At 50.8% G+C, this 12070-nt stretch overlaps 1 long non-coding RNA gene and 1 other non-coding gene across 2 annotated transcripts; both read right to left on the bottom strand.

Moving 5' to 3' along the window:
* Nucleotides 1-3146: 3146 nt before the first annotated feature.
* Nucleotides 3147-4742, bottom strand: LOC113460280 (uncharacterized). The gene is made up of 2 exons (XR_003382085.2): nt 4419-4742; nt 3147-3604 (listed from the first exon to the last, which is right to left on the bottom strand). It is a non-coding gene; the product is annotated as an uncharacterized LOC113460280 (long non-coding RNA).
* LOC113460281 (small Cajal body-specific RNA 16) lies at nt 4216-4371 on the bottom strand. Its single transcript, XR_003382086.2, has one exon.
* Nucleotides 4743-12070: the final 7328 nt, after the last annotated feature.

Genomic DNA, 12070 nt, shown 5'->3' with positions numbered 1-12070 from the left:
CTGACTGCAAGGTCCAACTTGGAGCCATGGCAGATTTCTTAGCTATGGCTTAAAAATATATTTTTTAAGCTTTCTTTGCTTGCCCCCTCACTTTATTACCACAGCACAGTGATTGGCATCAACTCCTGCCACGCAGTCCTGGCTCTGGTGGGAGCTGGGAGTTGTGAGGATGCTCAGGCCGTGCCCAGCCCAGCCTCCTCCATCCCCCCAGGATGAGGGCAGTCAGACACCAGACATGTCCTTCTTGTGCCCAAAGGACTTCAGCTGCTGCTGAAGGAAGAGCAGTGCAACAGCCAGACCTAAAAACAGCTCTTGAGGGAACAGCTAAAAGCAGCCTCTCAGCAGAGGTGAGCTGTCACCAAGTGGTCTGGGCTGCACTGCAGGCTGCCAGCGCTATTCCCAGATGTCACACTCCAAGAGAGCTGCCAGAGCATCTTCAGTGGGGGGTTGAGGGAGGGGAGAGGAGAGGTGGCAAACGGGCAGTTCTCTGGCTGTTTACCCAGCAGAAGTGGGCCACAGCTCTCAATCTCCACACTCAGTTCCTGCAGAGATCAGAGCAGGCCAGACATTTCCACTTCCAACAAGGCAAAGTTCAAACCCTTACCTAACACAGACAGTGGGAGCTGATTGCTGCCCCAGCTTCAGGTCCAGCCAGGCACAGAGCTCAAAGTTCCTCCAGCCTCAGCAAAACCAGGAGCAGAGCAGGGGAGAGCAGAAGGCAGCCCTGGAGCAGGGCTGGGCTCAGTGTGAGGGGAGACACCCCAGGCACAGCCAGGCCCTCTCTGGGCTGTGCTCTGGAGGATAAAGAGGTGTCCCCATAGCTCACCAACCTGCCCCACCTTGCCCTCAGCTTGTTCCCCACAGCCTTGGCATCACCCATGCCCACAGGGAGGGATGCTCCCTTTCCACAGGGTCTGACCAGTTCCCAGCACAACCCCAGTGTTTGGGATTTAGCCTGGCTGCAGTTGAGGTATAACACAGGTTCCTGTCTGCCTCCTTCCTCATTAGACACATAAATCTCCATTTCATGCTCAGCTGATGGAGGATTTGGTTGGCTGGGTTATGATCCTGGCTGCTGCTCCACAGCTGGCTCTGCACCAGCTCTGGCACTGGGGGGACACGCTCTCTGACCTCCCTCCCATCAGCACTCCTGGCCATGGATGAGCACACCAGAGCACGCTCAGACACCATCCCTGTGTTCATCCTGGCCCTTCTTCCCCCTCATTGTCTCTCCTGACAGAGCTCCATGTCCATCCCTGCAGCTCTCCTGTCCCTTTTGCTCCATTCTTTGTCCATAGTGACATAATTAAGTCTGGAAGAAGCGATCCTTGGATATTACCCAGCTCTCTGGGACCCCTCCTCCCTCTAGGACATTCACCCATAGGATTCCTCCAAGAGGGTCCCTGGAGAGGTCAGTTGGCTCTTCCCATGCCAGGCTCTGACTGGACATCCCTGGCAGCACATGGAGGCCTTGGGCCCTCCTGACACCACAGAGCTGCACAACCCTCCTGCCTGTGGAGCTGCTCCCCTCCCAGATGGATCCAGCTCCAAAATGTCACAGACCCACACGGTACCAGCAGCTGCAGAGGAACCTTCTCAGGATTTTGCTGCTCATTGACCCCAAGATGTGTTAGAAAGTCTTTTTCCAGCCCAGCAGTTGAAAAAGGAGTCAGAACTCTTCAGTTCTCAGTCTCAAGGTTGTTTATTGTATCTTATCTATGAAATTCTTTCTCCTGGCCTGCCAAGGTCCATTCAGTCACAGGCACTCTGCCTGCCCCCAGGGCAATGTTATGTCTTTATACTAAAAACTACATGTACAATGGTTACAATTGCTTCCCAATACCTATCACCTGTGTTAGACAGTGAGCTTCTACTCTAAACCCATCTAAAAGTGCCAACATCACAGCAGAAGATGGAGGCCAAGAAGAAGAAGAAAGGCTGGACATGCCCAGATTCCTCCATATTGCCCACTGAACCCCCATTCTAAAAGACCCCAAAAATCTATTTCGCACCCCATGACAAACTGATTATTATCATACTTATATGTTTGTGGCTTGCAGATCTTCACATGAGGCTGGTAACTTGCTCCATGGGTCATAATCAATACCACAGGCATGCTGGGCTCTGTGCTAGGGTCTCTGAGCCCCCTGGCAGGGGCCCTGGCACTCCAGGACAGCCAGAGGGATGTTCTGAATTCTGACATTGCCTGTGTTTCTCCACAGCCACAGCACCACCTGCTCACCCAGCTCCCCTCCGGGTGCTCCTTTAAGCACTCAGTGCTGCAGCAGGGCAATGCTGGGTCCAGTTCTGCTCAGGATTTTGTTCTTAGTGAGACACTTGGAGGCAGAATTTAGCAAGGAAGAAATCCTGTACCTGGCCAAGGAGCCAACCTGGAGCTGAGCAGCACATCCTACAAGCACAGGGAGCACACACAGCCCTGCAGGCAGCACAGCCTTGTGGAATTTCACTGCACACTGATGGTGGGCTTGGCTTGGGAAGGTTGCAGAGCAAGTGGAAATTCCCTCCAGGAAGGGAAATCTAGGAGCCAGGCTCTTGTGCAAGTGGAACAGGAAATTTGTCCCTGCTGTTTAGATAAATTTTTCTCCCCAAGAGAAGGGAGAGGGAACTTGGAATGCGCAAGTTATCCCTCCAGAAACCTCATCCAGGAGCTGGGCTCCACCGGACCCAGCCTAGAGCAGAGCTGCCTCCCCTGCACACTCCAGCTGCTCCTCCTGGCCGCAGGCTGCCCAGGGACATCCCATGGCATGCCCCGAGCTGGCTGGCGTTGTGTAATGCAGCCTGGGCTGCTGCCAGGGCACGGAGCAGGATGTCCCGAGGGATGTAATCCTGCCGGCACATCCGATAACAGAAAGGCTCCCGGTTCTCCCGTTCCCGTGAAAACAAAGGATTCTGCGGCGCTCCACACCCTCTAGTGGAGGCGGGAGCTCGGCACACCGAGTGATCCCAAATCCCACAGCTCAATCCAGGATCCCATTGCCTGACAGCTCCCCAGACAGGGCTGGGGCACATCTGCAGGGTGTGACAGCCCCGGGGACAGTGCAGGTGTCACTCCTGCACAGCCACCTACAGCAGGTAAAACCTCCCCACAGTGCTCAGGCACAAAAGGATTAAACAAGAAAGTCAGCTTTGAAAAACGGATTTTATTCATGTTCACCATCCATTAGGCACAGCTGCTTTCTATAACCCACAGGAAAGCTGGAGGGGGAGTTTTTACAAGAGCACGGAGTGCCAGGATAGGGAGGAATGGTTTCAACAGGCACAGACAAAGGTTGGATGGGGTATTAGGGAGGGTGGGGAGGCCCTGGCACAGGATACCCAGGGAAGCTGTGGCCACTTCTTCTGGGTAAACAGCCAGAGAACTGCCTGGACATATTCAAGGCCAGGCTGGATGGGGCTTGGGGCAACCTGGGATAGGGGAAGGTGTCCCTGTCCATGGCAGGGGCTGGAAGGAGAGGGTCTCTATTTTCCCTTTCAGCCCAAATCCTTCTATGATTCTGTGATAACCCAATAACACCACACAGGTATTACCAAACTGCAGGAGCAGCTCTCACTATCATGCAGAATCACCTCCTGCTCCAGCCACCTGAAATTAAAAAAACAAGATGTCCAGCCAGGAATGCTAAAGCCAGAGCCCCCATTCTATACACACCCATTCCTCTGGATCAGTGTTAACTGAAGCATCATCCACCCCATCTCCCCCTAAAATCCTTCCCAAAAGCATCTCTACCACTCCCAGAGCCACATCACCCACCCCACAGCAACAACAAACTGCAAAAGCACTTGTTATTTTGGCAGGGAATGTTTGCCAGGAGCCAGGATCATTGTGGTGCCAGGTTCCCAGCACAGGCCCTCCCCCTTGCCACACCTGCCAGGGCACACAGCCCTGAGGTGTCCCCAGGTGAACCCCCCTGCAGGAGACAAACCAGACATGTAAACAAGAGAGCGAAGTACACAACTCCCAACAAAGCCTTACAGTTGCTCAAGTGCAAAAACCACCTTATCACTGTTCCCTGCTACGTGGGGAACAAAGTTGCAACTCAAACAGCATCTAGTGATAAATCAAGTACCCAAGTTCTCATTTCCATACTAGAGAGAGCACCAGTTTGATTTCACAAAACATTTTCAAAAGAAGACTCAGTCCACATTAAAAAAAAACCCAACCTAACCCATTTTTCCCTGCATTAGGGGTGCAGCTGTTGTTTGCAGTATCATACATGACCATCAAAATGCTTCATGAATGTTCACACCTGTTACTGCACAGGTGAGGCCCAGCACGGAGCCCACCTGGGAGCTGCTCTCGGGCACGGGTGAGGCTGGCTGGCACCACCCAGCAGCCCTTCCCCAGCCCACAGACCCCTACCCCTGCCCAGGGGGGCACCAGGGCTCCCACAACTCACCTGCTGCTCCCTCACCTCAGCAATGGCAGCACCCAGTCCCACCCGTGTCACCATCTGGGGCTGAGCCCCGGCAGGAAACCCTGGGACACACAGCAAAAACAAACCCTGCTCTGGCTGTTGCAGCCCCCTCCCCACCACACAGCTCACCCCTTACACCCCACGGGCCCCACTCTGCGCTCCCACCCTGCTGTGGGCCCAGCACCTCCCCAGGGAGCAGCCACAGCCCAGAGCTGTCCTTGCACAGCACCCCAGCCCTCCTACAGACACCCTACACAGTCCCAAAACCCCCAGAGACCCCAAACCCTGCAGCCCCCAAAGCTCCAGCCCCCCAAACCCTGCCTCTCCCAACCTCCATTGCAGCCTCCCAGGCCCTCACTACACCCCAATATCCCCTCTGCACCCCGACAGCTGCCTCCCCCAGCCCACCACAGAACCCCACACTCTGTCCTCCCAGGCCCTCACTGCATCCCAAGCCCCCCAAACCGTCTGCTCCGGCCTCCTCACGTTCACTCCTGCCTCCCACACCATCCTCCAACCCCACTGCAGCACCCCCTGCAACCCTACACCCTTCCTCCCATACCGCAATACCCGCCATTCTGATCATAAACCCCCCTGCACCCCCGAATCCAGCCGCCCCCAGACCTCCATGCCCTGCAGTCCAGTACCTCGCTTCCCCCCCGAGTCCCCAACGTCCCCCCACCTTCCACACCGCCTCCAGCGCCTGCTTACCCCGCAGCCCCCATTACCGCCATTCCTGCACCCCACACTCTGCCCCCAACCCTCATCACCCCCAGCTCTCCAGACGCAACTCCATTTCTCCCAGCCCCCTCCCCGCACCCAACACCCCACACTCCGCTGACCCCAGCTCCCATCCAGCCCGCCATAGCCCCGGCCTTCCCTCAGCGCCCCCGTGCCCGCCATAGCCCCGGCCTTCCCTCATCCCCACGCGGCCGGAAGCGCGGCCCGAAGGGCACCGAGAGCAGCCGCGGGCCGGAGCGCCGCGCAGGGCACGGCCCGCCAGGGACAGCGCCCTCGTGTGGCCTGAGCTGGGACTGCAGCGGCGGCCGGGAGCAGCCGGGAACGGGAGAGGAACGGCCGGGAGCGGAGCCCAGCTCCGTGGCCTCGGGACTGACCGAGAACAGGACCTCGTGCAGCTCGGAACGGCCCGACCGGGCAGGGTTTGGCTTTGGAGCTGCTGGTGCGAAGGGAGCCACGGAGATGCTCCAGGGACTGGAGTCAAGGAGATGCTCCAAGGGCTGGAGTTACAGAGATGCTCCAGGGATTGCAGCCCCTCTGCTCTGGAGCTGGGCTGGCAGAGCTGGGGGTGCTCACCTGGAGAACAGAAGGCTCCAGAAGAGCTCAGAGCCATTCCAGGGCCTGAAGGTGGCTTATAAAAAGATGGAAAGTGACTTTTTACACAGGCAGATAATTTAGGACAGGACAGAATAGTTTTACACTAAAAGGAGTGAGGAAGAAGCTCCTCCCTGGGAGAGTGCTGGCACAGGGTGCCCAGAGCAGCTGTGGCTGCCCTATCCCTGGAAGTGCCCAGGGCCAGGTTGTCCCACCTGGGACAGTGAAGTGTGTCCCTGCCCATGTCAGGGTGGAATGGGATGGAAGGCTTTTAGGTCCTTTTCAACCCAAACCATTCCATCATTCCACTTTTATAATCCCCGCCCCCCCCAAAGGCAAAATCTCTGCACACAGAGAGTTCAGAGGCTGTTCTTGGCTGGAGCTGAAACCACAGGGCAGTTAATACAGAGTAAATCACTATTTTCATTTAATATTCTGCTGATGGTTCTCAAGGCTGCCTATTTATGTTGAATTGTGCTTCACTTTCAGCAACTCTGACAGCCCCACTCCTGGCTGGGAGAGAGGCTTTCAGCACAAATACAGGTATCTTTCAAGAAATTTAATCACAATTTTCCCTCCAAGACATTTTGGTATAAACAGCCTGGGAGCAGAAAACCACTCCAACACACAAGCAATAACCTGCTCCCTGATGGCTCATTTAAAATGAAGCAGTGTTTAGTTTTATTTCTGCAGTAACACATTTTAGCAGACCTCTTATAAAATATACATACTGGTCCAAGCTGTGCAAAACCTGGATGGGAGGAGCAGCTGGGAAAACCAAGCACCACACCACCAGCAAACAAAACCTCATTTTTGCCCATTAAAGCTTAGGGTGGCCTCTGGGTGCTGGCACATCCCCGCAGGGATTGGGTGACACAGGGACAGGTTTGTGCCACCAGCCCAGCCCCAGCTGAGCCAGCTGAGCAGGAAATCCCACACTGAGATTCCCTGGAGTGGGTGTCTGCCCTGCTCAGAGCCTGCTCTGAACATTGAACTCCTCATTTCCTCTGCCCTTGTAAATACACAGCAGGAGCGTTCCACAAACACCCAGGAACATCTTCCCAGTCCCTGTGAAAGCAGAGGGCACGATCCCTGCTTTGCACAAAGAATTGTGATGCAGGGGCATGAATGAAAACACAAATACCCGCAGATGTGAGGAGCTGACTCTGCAAAAGCTGCTTTTGTGCTTCTCAGAGTACAAAACCCTTCCCTGCTGCCCCTTGACCAGTTCAGGGATCTCCCCTCTCCCAGCACAGCCCTACTTTTCATGCCTTGCTGGTTTAATGCTGAGCTCACAATGCTCAGTGTTCTTTTTTTCCTCACAGATTTGTAGAATCTTTGAAGTTAGAAAAGACCTCCAAGACCATCAAATCCAACTGTGATTGCAGTGAAATCCTTCAGGGGTGCCAGGTACCCAGAGCATGGTGGGAGAGCCCTGGTGATGCCTCAGGTTTTGGCTTTTCTATTTTTCACATTCTGTGCTGCTTTAGTGTGTGGGTCTGGGTTCACATCAGGGGATGGTGAGCTCTGTGCACAGAGCAGGGAGACAAAACAATTCCTTCTCTAGCTGGGCACCAAGGACAAATGATCCAAATTTCAGCCCCAAGAGCACAAACAGAGTGGGCTGGAGAGAGAAAAACAAGGATGGGACTGCATGGGCTAAAGCTGGAATGGGACAATGAACCGCAAGATGCAAATGGAGCAGAACTGATCACAGTGAGAGACCCTGTGACCAGTTGTGCATTTTGGGACCATTTTGGTTCATCTTGGGTGCAGCCCTGGCTGGGCTCTTGTGCTGCCCAAGGTGGATCCATTGAGGAGATCCTTTTCATAAATCCCTGCTTTATTCTTAGACTCTGTCCAGCCTCTGCTCTAGGTCATCCTTGAGGCATCACTGGAGCCAAACGTGCAGTGGTGGATGAGCCAGCCAGGCTGTGCTGGCTCCCCCGGCACACTCTGAGCCCTCCCAGCCTTGTTTGCCACCAGCCTGGCAGGGAGGTGGAGGGACAATCCCAGCACTGTGGGCAGGGACAGCCACCCATTCCCTCCCTGGCCCAGGGCAGGTGTGTGCAGAATAAAAGCCTTTCACACCCTTCCATGAGTTTTATTTGTGAGGGTAAAAGCATTTCACACCCGTTGCTGCAAACCCTGTACCCTGCTTGTGAATAACGCCAATCACTTGTTTTGAAAACTTTAAAAGTTTAATAGTAATAAAATGGTTATAAAAATAGTAATATAATTAGAGTAATAAAAATTTGGACAATTTGGATTAGGACAATACAAGACAATAGAAACAAAGAGTTATGGACGTCCAGGTACGTCTTTCTGGGCAACATAAGCCCAAAAAAGGGCACACATTAACAGAGGATTAACCCTTAAAAACAATAACCTGTTGCATATTCATACATCTCATACATGATGCACAAATTCCATTCCAACAAAGGATTCTGTCTGGTCAGTGTCAACTTCTTCCTTTGAATCCTAGCGGTGTCTCAGGGCTGAGCAAGGCAGAAAGAAGTTTGTTTCTTCTGATAAGAGACGATAAAAGAAGTTTCTTCTGGTAATGAAGCAATAAATTCTTTTTCTCCTGAAGATTTAGGTGTCCTGTGGCTGCTATCTCACTGCGAGTCCTTTCTTTTAAAAAGTATCCTACATAGCATAGTTTCTATTTTAACATTATGTTATAACCTCAAACTATATTTAACACACATTATGTTATAAACGAAAACTATATTTAACGCACTACTTAAGAAAATTAGTACAGCATAACTTTCTAACATAACACATATAATATTCATTTTAATATTTGTGAAAAGCCAATCATAAAATGTGCATTTTTCACACTGCTGATCCCCCTCACAGTCAGTCCTTTGCCTCCAAGGGAGCAAGGGGCTGGCCAGCTCACACCCTGCAGGCGTCCATCCCTCCTGGGTGCAATCCTGCCCAGCTCTGGCTGCCTGCAAACTCTGTGAATCTCATTTGTACAGCCCAGCTCAGGCTGATGGCAGCGACACTGCTGAAAACAAACATTCTCTTTTTTTTCCTCTTTTGATAAAAGAAAACATTACCTCTCCGAGATTTACACAGCAGATCAGGCACAAACCTGAATTATCTCCCTCCTCTCTTTCTCCAGGGAGCAGATAATGGGTGGATGTCTCCATCCCTCTGCTTTGTTCCTCATCACCCAGCTTGGCAGCGTTTTGGTTGCTATTAAACCACGCTCACACCCCTTGACATTTAAAGGGCTGTTGTTTGATTGCTGTCACAGTCCTGTACGTGGATCTTTCAACCAGTTCCCTCCTCCTCTTCCCACCCATGATGGATTTTCTGGTTTACTCCACAGTAATTTGCTTTCCTCCTGCTGTGCTCCAGCAGAATGCTTTCACTGTCAGATGTGGGGTTTGTGCCACATCACACCCAAGCATCTCTGGGCATATTGGAGCTGCCCTTTCAGGAAAACTGAACAGCACATGGATCTGGGAACCTGGACCTGCTGGGGTTGGATCCTCTGCCTTTGGGGTCACTGCTGTGGTGTGGGATGTGCCAGACCACAGATATTCTGGTGGGGGTCTGTAGCATCTGCAGGCAACCCCGACAAGGGGAGAGAATGATGAGGAGGATTTCATTGATATTAGAAGGGTAATTAATTATTTCATAATACTATATTATTTTAAACTATATTATATTATATTACATTGCATTTAAATTGAATTTGTTAAGTATTTAATTTTGTATATAACGGTATAGAATTTTTTTACTTTCAGTTGACAGTTTTGATGTACACACATGCTTGGCCCTGATGGGCCAAGGAAACAAAACTCTGTTATTTTGGGTAAACAGTTTCTAGATTGTATTCTACTTTGGTATAATAGTTTCTATATTGTATTCTACAGGTACAACAAATAAGATGGGAATTGTTTTTTCTTTCTCTGAGGTTCAGAGAATGAGAAATCTAGAAATATTTTTGGGAGGAATTGTGTCTTGCTTTTCTCTGTGTAGATAAATGTGGCTTTTTTCCTCCTGAGAAGCTGAGAGGCCTCAGGAACAAAATGTAAACAATGATTATCTGCTGCTGTGGAATGCAACAGGTGCATCTGTGATTGGTCTTGTGTGGTGGTTTCTAATTAATGGCCAATCACAGTCAGCTGGCTCGGACTCTCTGGTCAGTCACAGGATTTTGTTATCATTCCATTCCTGCTTCCTTGTCCAGCCTTCTGATGAAATCCTTTCTTCTATTCTTTTAGTATAGTTTTAATATAATATATACCATAAAATAATAAATCAGCCTTCTGAAACATGGAGTCAGATCCTTGTCTCCTCTCATCCTGGGACCCCTGTGAACACCTGGGACACCTGAGCCCAAGGCACTTGAAGAGCACACATCCCTCCCACCCCAGTGATGAGCTGAAAGCTCAGGGAGTTCTGCCTTCACCTGAAAAACGAAGTGAAAATTCCCTGCTCCATAGAGCTCAGTTGTATCTGGGATTACTCCCATCACCCTCTCCTCTGTCCCCAGCCCCCTGCTGCAGAGAAGGTTGAAGAGGTTTGTGTGTCTAATAAATTGTTCTTCAATTGTTATTCACTTGCTTGACTTGCTTGTAGAGAAACATCCCTGAGCAAATCCAGCTGTGCTGGGGAAAGAAGTTTTCTCTCTCAGGCACTTGTCAGTGTTCCCAGCTGGAGGTTCCTCTGCCCTCAGCCTGCCAGATGGGCAGTTTGTGTGCAGAGCCAGCAGAGCCAGCTGGGCTGGTGTCCTCCACTCTGAAGATGACAAATCCAGAGCTGGTGGCCTGCTGTGACCTGCTGAGGAGCCCTGCTGTGGCCAGGACTCTGCTGATTGCAGCACGCCCCCCTTGCTGCCTCCCACCTCCCAGGGGCTGCTTTTTTATTGAAGAATAGCTCATTGTGGCAAAATTTCTTCCAGATCCAGTTCTACATGGCTGTGCTTATTGTATTTGCAGGGTGCCCTGTGGCAGGGAGGAATGATGCATCTGACTCCATGTTCTCAGAAGGCTAATTTATTATTTTATGATGCTATATTATATTAAATAACGCTATACTAAACTCTACTAAAGAATACAGAAAGGATACTTACAGTAGGTTAAAAAGATAATAATGAAAACTCAGGACTCTCTCCAGAGCCCTGACACAGCTTGGCCAATAAGTCAAAACAATTCACATGAAACCAATGGAACAATCACCTGTGGGTAAACAATCTCCAAACACATTCCAAAGGAGCAAAACACAGGAGAAGCAAATGAGATAACATTGTTTTCCCTTTTCTCTGAGGCTTCTCAGCTTCCCAGGGGAAAAATCCTGGGTGATGGGATTTTTCAGAAAATATGAATGCCACAGTGCTCTATCAGAATAGTTCACATGAGACTCCATTTACTCCATGATCAAAAAAAGCCCATTTTTTATTCACATAACTCCTTTTTATACAGTTTTACAGACCTTGTGTGGGACTCCAGTTGGTCAGGAGCTTTCTTGCCAATTACTTTACTGGTTAGTAAAAGGTATTTTACTTGTCCATCAAATCTCTACATTCTTAAATTGTTTACATATTTTCTTCCCTGCTTCTCATGGGATAGAGTTAATGTTTATGCATGTGCTAGTTGTTTTTCACCCAGAAATAGATTGTTATGTTAACAAACTGTTCACACCAGGATTGCTTTCACATGGGCACTTGCAAACTGCTAGCTTGACAAGGCCAGCCACTGATATAACAGAGCAGGCATGATTTTATAAGGCCTTTTTCTTACAATTTTTCCACTTTCCTGCAGTTTTTCCCCTTTACTGCAACTGTGGCTCTCCTCACACCAGCTGTACCAGGCGTGGTTTGTCCTCTCCACAGGAGCACAGCCAGCAGCAGGCTCTGTGTCATGGAGCTGGACAAAGCCCTCAGGGACAGAACAATGCGCCCACCCCGAGCTGCTCTCTGCTGTCAGGCACATGAATTAACACCTGCACAGCATCCTCAGGCCTCTCCACTGTTCCAGATTGCAAGGCCAGATGTTTTCCATTACCATCTGTATGGCAGATTACCTTTGTCAAGTGGGCAGTTTGCCTTATCTCTCTCTCTCTGAGTGACCACAATCACACCTCCCTCAGGAGGGGACATTGCTGATAACAGCTATTGAATGTCCCTGCATGGCTGATAAGAACTACAGCATCCCATTGGGAGATGGGAGCCCAGGGAGGAGCCAAGCATTCCTGCTTGGATATAATCTGGAGATTCTGGAACACCAGCACAGCTTCTCCACTGGATTCCCCAGAGGAACAGCAGCTGCCTCTTCCCCTGG

Source organism: Zonotrichia albicollis, chromosome 19 (genome assembly GCF_047830755.1).
Source record: "Zonotrichia albicollis isolate bZonAlb1 chromosome 19, bZonAlb1.hap1, whole genome shotgun sequence".
Lineage (NCBI taxonomy): Eukaryota > Metazoa > Chordata > Aves > Passeriformes > Passerellidae > Zonotrichia > Zonotrichia albicollis.
Note: the sequence above shows the minus strand (reverse complement) of the source record. Positions and strands in the feature narration are given on the sequence as shown.